This window comes from Acomys minous, assembly GCF_964271855.1.
Source record: "Acomys minous genome assembly, chromosome: 7".
NCBI classification, from domain to species: Eukaryota; Metazoa; Chordata; class Mammalia; order Rodentia; family Muridae; genus Acomys; species Acomys minous.
In genome coordinates this window covers 104554846-104563421 of record NC_140488.1, presented here as the reverse complement: position 1 = coordinate 104563421, position 8576 = coordinate 104554846, and the positions used below count along the sequence as shown (strand labels likewise).

Below are 8576 nucleotides of genomic sequence, written 5' to 3'. Positions count from 1 at the left end.
AGAAGACACATACAAACAAAATCACACAAACACAGACAGACACACAGACACACAGACACACAGACACACACACACACACACACACACACACACACACACACACACACACACACGCAGGCACACATTCCTCAGGCCTAGTGATCTTTCTGAGTGCCAGTCAGTAAAACAGAAATGGTTTTGGAATCAGCAAAACAGAAACTACGCAGATGTTCTAACTTTATTGGCAACAAGGTATTGGGGGGAAATCCACAAACTGAGGAGGGGAAATGGTCGCTAAGTCCATGGGAACAGCATCATGGGGAGTGTAGAAGTATCTGCTACTTCATCACCCTTGACAAGGAGCATCTATTCACAGAATGTCTCAGGGAGGATGCCAAAACTAAGGAAATGTCAGCTGCATTTGTGGACTAGATTTGAATCACCATCTGATGGTATCATTGTCAGCAGGCTGGACATGGTTACTCCTCATATCCAGGCTCCCCCAAGAGATTGCAACCAAGGCATCGGTGGTGTTACTGTTCATGTGCTGTAGATTCTGATCTTCCTCCACACAAGGATGGCAACCCCAGAGACATTTTGCCCTTTTTTTTGTGGAGAAACCTTTGAAACATCCTTTTCTTTTCCGATGCCACTGCATTCTGTTCTCAATTTAATGTATGTTTTCTGGCACAAGGTGGGCTTGGGGGGGAGTATGAGGGTTGAGTGTCAAGTTGTTCATGTCCAGTGTTAGCATTTCACAGGGAGTCAAATGAGAGGTTGCTTCTGACCTGCTGGTCTTCGGAGGGATGCCGGATGTGGATGTGGTCCCTCCACACCTCTGGCAGTTGTTGCATTCACATTTGAACATTTCCTCATCTGCACCTTGCGGGGAACACGGATTTCTTTTCATTTCAGTTTCATGAGGTAGCAGAAAGCTGACACGTTTCTTTCTCTTGAAATCAACTATCTTCAATTTCTTCTGAGGTGATCTTGAATGCTCCGGCTGCTGTTCTTTTTCCATCCTTCCAGAGGAAAAGAAAGCACATGTCAGGAATACAAAGGCTCTATTGAAAACAGCTCATACTGTCCACTGTCCTGATCACCTATGAAAACATAGTCACACACCTCAGAAGGAGCCCCTGATGGTTTCAACAATGCATATCTTAGATTCTAACTGCCTTTTGTGCTGCTTATGTTTTCCTTTGGTTTTGTTTGTGGTACCCACACACCATCAAGCAAAGGGTGTGGTGTCTCCATTTGGCATACTGCTTTTATAGCAGTTACTTTTTACTTGATTACCTGTCCCAGGAGAAAATTCTGGACAAAATTCCTTCAAGTGATGCCCACAGATCACCATTTCTTAATATAGGGAAACTGATGTCTTTTGAAACAATATTTCACAAACAGTATTGTCTTCAACTCCTCCTTTAGGTCCTTGCTACACACATGCACACACACACACACACACACACACACACACACACACATGAAGAGAGAGAGAGAGAGAGAGAGAGAGAGAGAGAGAGAGAGAGAGAGAGAGAGAGATGCCTATCACAGACTCTGAAACATTTCTACCTTCCTGTAGTCGCTCGTCTCCTCCTTACTATTCCTCCTGTCCTCATTTTTCTGCAGATAACTTTTCACCACATCCTCTCTTTCTTCAGATCTCTGCTCTGGAAGGACCTTCTCAGTGAGCCTGATGCTTACAACCCATTTCAAACAGCATGTATTGGGGCCAGACATGATGGTGTATGCCTTTAAATACAGCATTCTGGAGGCAGAAGGCCCTGAAGATAAGGAAAATGAAAGTTCTGCTGGAAGCAATGGGAATCCTGGGGGTATGCAGCCAGTCACAAGAATGGAACTAATTGGAACTGAGTTGCAAATACCTCTGAAGTCCATAAAGTTTCCTTCTAATGTTTCAAATGGAAACATTTTTTTTTAGTAGAGGAAAATGTGTCACAATGAAAGGTCATTTGGGGTAAGGTCAATAGATAGACCTGAATGACATGACAAAGAACATCAAAATAAATAGTGGTCAACAACACAGTCTATTCCCTCTTGTTGGAAAACTCTAGAAGCCAAATATGAGACAATGCTGGGTTTGTGTTACTGCACAGGAAGATGACACCAAGAACTTGTTCTCACAACTGTATGGCTAAGGGAAGAGTTAAATGGAGGACATGGCCTGACATAATTGAGAAAATATGCACAGCCTCTAGAACACCAGTATTTCAAGTGGCACATGGACATTGGAACCCCTACATCCAAGGCTCAGGGAAAATCACAGCAAAGATGGTGGGCAGATTCTAAGAGCCATGAGATCAGGAGGAGAACAAGAATTTGGCCCCTTCTACACAAGATAGGGGTGCTGTGCACATGAAATTTAAGCAATACAGTTGTATAAAGAAGAATTGAATTATCACCACACAGGTCAACATGCCAAATGTTGATGGGAGAAATTTTAGAAGACCCTTACACTTTACATAGTTACAGACTACGTGCTGCTGAGGGAGGCATAGTCAATTCTCTTCAAAGATGACTCATTCAGTTCCACATGGTCAGCCCTACACCTATGCATATTGGCGCAATATGAAACTGACTCAGAGGGATTGTGAATACATTTCCTTTGTTCTGTGTGTCTTTATGTTGGTGCAAACCAGTGTGCATGGTTGACAACTCTATTTAAACAAGAAGAGGTCATGAATTCAGGAAAGATTTAGGAAAGGATACTTCAGTAGTTCAAGCAGGGAGAAATAAGGATGGAAACGGTATAAATATAGCTCTAATGTGAAAAATTCTCACAAAGAAAGAATATTGGTTAAAAAATAAAATACAATAAGAGCATATTACATGGGTCCTTTACAAATTGTTTATTATCAGGTATCTTGAGGAAATGTCAATAATTCAGAAATGTCGTATGGCATTTTCCTTCCTGGATGCTTTTTGATAGTTAATGATTTAGTTAGTTTATTTGAGGAAGGGTCTCACTCAGCATCTTGATCTTACCAGGACCTCCCATAGGCTAGGTTGTCCCCAAATGTGCAGCAATTCACCTGCCTTTCCCTCAAAAACGAACAAGAGGCAGGTATGGGAGAATCAAGTACATCTTCCAGTGGTTCTAAGAAGAATTCAGCAAAAGTTGTTCAGAACTGTCTAAATCTTAGTTTAATACGTCCCTAAAATTGGTATAACTCTAACCAACCAAGTGAGAGACCTATATGAAAAAAATTTCAAGTCTCTGAAGAAAGAAATTGAAGAGGATATCAGAAGATGGAAAGATCTCCCATGCTCATGGATCAGGAGAATCAACATACAAAAATGGCCATGTTACAAAAAACAATCTACAGATTCAATGCAAACCCTATCAAAACACATATACAATTATTTAAAGACCTAGAAAGATCAATTCTCAACTTCATATGGAGAAACAAAAAACCCAGAATACGTAGGACAATCTTGTACAAGAACATATTGTCAAGAGGAATATCCATCCCTGATCTCAAGTTGCATTATAAAGCAACAGTAATAAAAACTGCATGATGTTGGCATAGAAATAGGCTGGTTGATCAATGGAATGGAATCAAAGATCTAGAAATAAGTCCACACACCTATGGCCACTTGATATTTGACAAAGAAGCCAAATCTATACAATCAAAGAAGTATAGTGCCTTCAACAAATGGTGCTGGTCTAACTGGATATCTGAATGTAGAAATATACAAGTAGATCCATATTTACCATTGTGCCACAAAACTGAAGTCCAAGTGGATTAACAAACTCAACATAAAGCCAACTACACTAAATCAGTTAGAAATAAGTAGGGAAGAGCCTTGAACTCATTAGCAGAGGAGACAACATCCAGGACAGAACACCAGTAGCTAAGGCTCTAAGATCAACAATTAATAAATGGGACCTCATGAAATTGAAAATCTTCTATAAGACAAAGGGCATTTTCGATGGGACAAAACACCAGCCTACAGACTGGGAAAAGATCTTCACCAACCCTATATGCGACAATTGGTTAATATCTGAATATATATGTGTGTGTGCATATATATATATATGTATATATATGAATAACTCATGAAATTAAACATCAACAAACCAAATAATCCATTTAAAGTATGGGGTACAGAGCTAAACAGAGAATTCTCAACAGAGGAGTATAGGATGGCTGAGAAACACCTGAAGAAGTGCTCAACATCCTTAGTCATCAGGGAAATGTAAATCAAATGACTCTGAGATTCAATGTTATACCTATCAGAATAGCTAAGTTTAAAAAAACTCAATGCACAGAACATGCTGGTAAGGATGTGGAGAAAGGGGAAACATTCTTCCATTGCTAGATGCAAACTTGTACAACTTTGGAAATCAATTGGGTGCTTCCTCAGAAAATTGGGGATAATGTTACCTCAAGACTCAGGTATACCACCTCTGGGAATATACCCAAATGATGCTCTACCTTACAACAAGGACATTTGAACAAATATTCTAATAGCAGCTTCATTCGTAAGAGCCAGAATCTGCAAAAAAACTAGATGTCCCTCAACTGAGGAACGGATAAAGAGAATGTGGTACATTTACACAATGGCATACTTTGCAGTTATTAAAAATGTATAAATCTTGACATTTGCAGGCAAATGGATGGTATAAGAACTGATCATACTGAGTGAGGTAACCCTGACTGAGAAAGACATGTATGGTATATATTTACTTATAAGTAAATGTTACCCCATGATAGATCTCCACTGAGAGACTCCACCTACTGGGGAATCAAGACAGTTACTGGAACTCCAAGCTGGACTCTGGGCAGAGTTCTGAGAATGGTAGGGAAGAGGGGGAATGGAAGGTCCAGGAGGGAGTAGGCACTGCACTGGGAGAACATCAAGGCCTGCAGATCTGGACACAGGGCAAGCTGCAGTGCATGCAGAGAACCAAGACCCCCAGTTCAGATGAAGTTAATGGACAATGGAGAGCTGAATCCCCACCTAGGAGAAGGAGGATGGGGGACTTCTGAGCTTGCATTTATGTCCCAGCTGGAGCATTTGGAAGACATCTTGTGTTGCTTTTCTCACACTTCTAGTCTTTTTTTGGAAGGGCTGAGGGGGTGGAAACTATTGTTCCCACATTATATGGCTTGTCTGGGGTGACTGAAGGAGATTTGGAAATAAACAGTGGAACAGAGCCTGGCATATATCACATCACAGGTATGAATTACCTCATCATAGTTTAAAACATCTGCCCACAGTCAGGCTCAGTGGGACATGCCTTTAATCCTAGCACACAGGGAGGTAGAGTCACATGGATCTCAGTGAGTTTGAAGCCAGCCTGATGGACAAAGGAAATCTGGTACAACCAAGGCTACAGAAAGAAACCCTGCCTGAAAAGCAAAAAAAAAAAGTCCTCTGTTCAGACTCAGGGGTATCTATGAATCTGAAGGATGGTGAAGGGCATCTTCTGCTCCAAGATCTCACCAAGGTCACTGAGGGTCCATTCAGAATCATGCTCAGTTCCAGACTCTGTGCATAGATCTGAAGGAAAGTGAACACACATACCTCTTCATTAGCCCCTTTCAGAGTGAAGACCTCGATGATTTTGGCTGAAACAGATGTGAATTTGTCCAGGAACAAAGATTTCCTCAGAGTGTTTCCTGTGTTTCTCACTGGGTGATGGAGTGACCAGTGGGTACGTTTCAGAGGGCTCTGTAGGGAAATGGGCTTTAAATGTTTTCTTCCCAGGCTCATTTACAACCCAGAATTTCTAATGAATAGCCTGACTGTGTGAGAAAAGTTGCTCCCTGGCCTGGAGCATCATAGTTCCCAGGAATGAGCTGTCTGAGCTCTCACTGCCTGTGAGGTCAGATTGGGGGCTGTGGCCTTATTTATTCACCAGGTTCTCTCCCTGTATGAAGAAGATCTTGAGAATATGCATGGTCTTCGAGAAGAACCCCCTGTGTGACTTAACTCTGCCCACAAAGAGTTAGTGACTACCACATGTGAGGTAAGATGTGTGGGCTTTATAAAACTATGTCTGCTGAAATGCAGAGACTCTTGCCCTGGGGCCTGTAAACCATCACTCCTCCAAGACTTTGTTCATCTCTTTTCAGTCACACTGACAGACATCTTTACTCCTTGTCCCATTCTTCCCTTCTACATTCTTCAATCTTTTTTAGTGTCTACTTAAGGAGCCCTCCTGCCCTAAGGGATGCCATGCTTCCTCCACAGGGTGGGATTTTACCTTGAACTTCACCTGGCATGGACTGAACCTGAATGCTCCCCTGAGTGCCAATACACACCCTGCAAAATCCCATCCTCACAAACCATCAACTGGGAATCCCACAGCTCCTGCAGAGCTATACACAGCCTCCTACCATGGTGAGTTCATGAAATGCCCAAAGTGCCTATGCAGGAGATGATGATGTCTCCTAGGTTTTCCTGTTCCTACATGTCAGCTGCTGGACTTTGTTTAAAAACTGCTTGCCAAGATGAAGAGGCTCACAGCTAAACAGTAGGGGCAGAGAAAGCTGAAATTGGAGATCTTCAGCTGTTTCCTACTTTTGGACCTCAGGGAACCCAGCCAAAGAGGAAGCCGTAGGATTGTAAGTGCCAGAGAAGTCAAGGACATCCAGAGAACATATTCCACACAATCAAATAAACATGGCTCATAGGGACTTCCAGACACTGAATCTGCAATTAGGGAGTTTGTATTGGTCTGTTCTAGGTCCACAGCAAGTATGGTTGTATGCTTGTTATTTTTTGCGGGACTCCTAATAATAACACTCCATGTGTCTCTGACTCTTTCCATTGTACTTGAGACCCCTTGTGATGCTAGGCCCAGGCTTGATATGAGGGTTTGTGCCATGTCTTATTTTATCTTGTTGTACCGTGTTTAGTTGGGATCCCTGGAAGGCCTGCTGTTTTCTGAAGTGTAACAGAGGAAAGATTTGTGGGATAGAGAAGGAAGGACTGGGAGGAATGAAAGGAGGGTTACCCTAAGTCTAATATACCATATGAGAGAAGCATACTAATCACAACAAAAAGGAAAACAAAAATATATACTGCTCACCAATTCTAGGCAACTTTCTTAATTTCCCTTATTTTCAACATCACTAATAATTGGTTGATGAAACTGAGCAAATCTGTGAACATCTGGTTGCTTAGAAATGTCACCTGTATTTCCAAAAACATTGCAGTTCTAAATGCCATCACTAATACCACTGCAGAAATCTGCTTATCCAAGGTGTGGTACTCACTAGATACGCTGGAAAAACTGGGATAAACAATAGCCAGTGCAGGACATTTGTTTTCTAAATAGTCTAATAACACTTTAAGCCTTCCAGGGAAAGGGGTCTTTGATAGCTTCCATCCTGGAAAATACACCTTTTCCAAGACAGAGTCAGTCAATACTATGCAGAGGGGCCACCAGTTGTGTGCCTTAAGGTGACTCAAATTTATTATGTAATCACCTCTAAGATTCAGAGGGCCATGTGGGGTAGGCCATATGCCCTTCTTTTGGTTTAACAGGCCTCAAGAAAGTTGGTGCTAGCGCTGCTCTCAGTAGAGGAAGTCCTGTAGGCACTGGCATGGCCAACCTCACTCTGCTTGCTGTGGGGATTTACCTCCTCCTATACAGGGACTTGACCCTGCGCCTTTGGTGCCCAGCAGCTGAGCATGAAACACCTCACCATACCTGATCGTTGGAGACAACAGTTTGCTGTATTTGGACCCCATCCTCTCTGCCTGGATACCACCTCTTCTTCAGTTTTTTTCCGCTACCAGGTGTTGTATGTGGGGGGCAGCCTTGGGAGGGCGCAGGCTGCCAAGCTCTCGGGGAAGAAGGCCAACAGACAATGCTGACAAAGATTAGCTCTTTCCCTGCAGGAAGAGGGCAAGTTAGGGAAAGGAGGAAGGACCAGGGTCCCAGGGCTGATCAGCTTGTTACAGTGATAAGATAGCTAGATACCTTCTTTTTCTTTTCATGTGAAATCATGTTTCACTCCCTGATTGAGGACCCTGAGACCATCATTCCCACATCCAACCCCAGTGGGTGGGGTGGCAGTATTGGAGGGACTCTGCCTGAGGCTGTGGTGCCCTGCTGGGACTCTTTGTGACCAAAGAAGGGTTTCCATGGTGCTGAGAGTAACCTAGCAAAGGAAAGATGGAGAAACTGGTCATGAACTCTGTCCTCACGATGGTAGTTGAGGGGGAAGGTGTCCATGGTTACGGGCATAGAAACAGAATGAGAACCTCAGTGTGATATGGTGGGGTTGCCTTTTTGTTAGTGTCCACCACAGAGCACACATGTCCATTTGTTTCTTTGTGTCTTCTTCTAAGAGGAACACATTGAAACTGCTCAGTGTGTCTTACAGGCATGGTCAAGCAGATGCAATCCTCATCCTAGTGTTCAAAGCAATGTGTTTCTCAATGTCCATCATCAAGTGATCATTTAAATTTGTTAAATGTATTGATATATCGTGTGTGTGTGTGTGTGTGTGTGTGTGTGTGTGTGTGTGTGTGTGTGTGTGTGTCCTGGACTCATATTGCCCAGGCTGCCCTCATGTTCTCTTTCTGAACAGAAGGGAATCAAGACCCTGATA

At 42.7% G+C, this 8576-nt stretch overlaps 1 long non-coding RNA gene across 1 annotated transcript; it reads right to left on the bottom strand.

Annotated features, from left to right (window-relative positions):
* Positions 1–209: 209 nt before the first annotated feature.
* LOC311602310 lies at positions 210–8031 on the bottom strand. The gene is made up of 3 exons (XR_014780725.1): positions 7943–8031; positions 7670–7854; positions 210–1001 (listed from the first exon to the last, which is right to left on the bottom strand). It is a non-coding gene; the product is annotated as an uncharacterized lncRNA (long non-coding RNA).
* Positions 8032–8576: the final 545 nt, after the last annotated feature.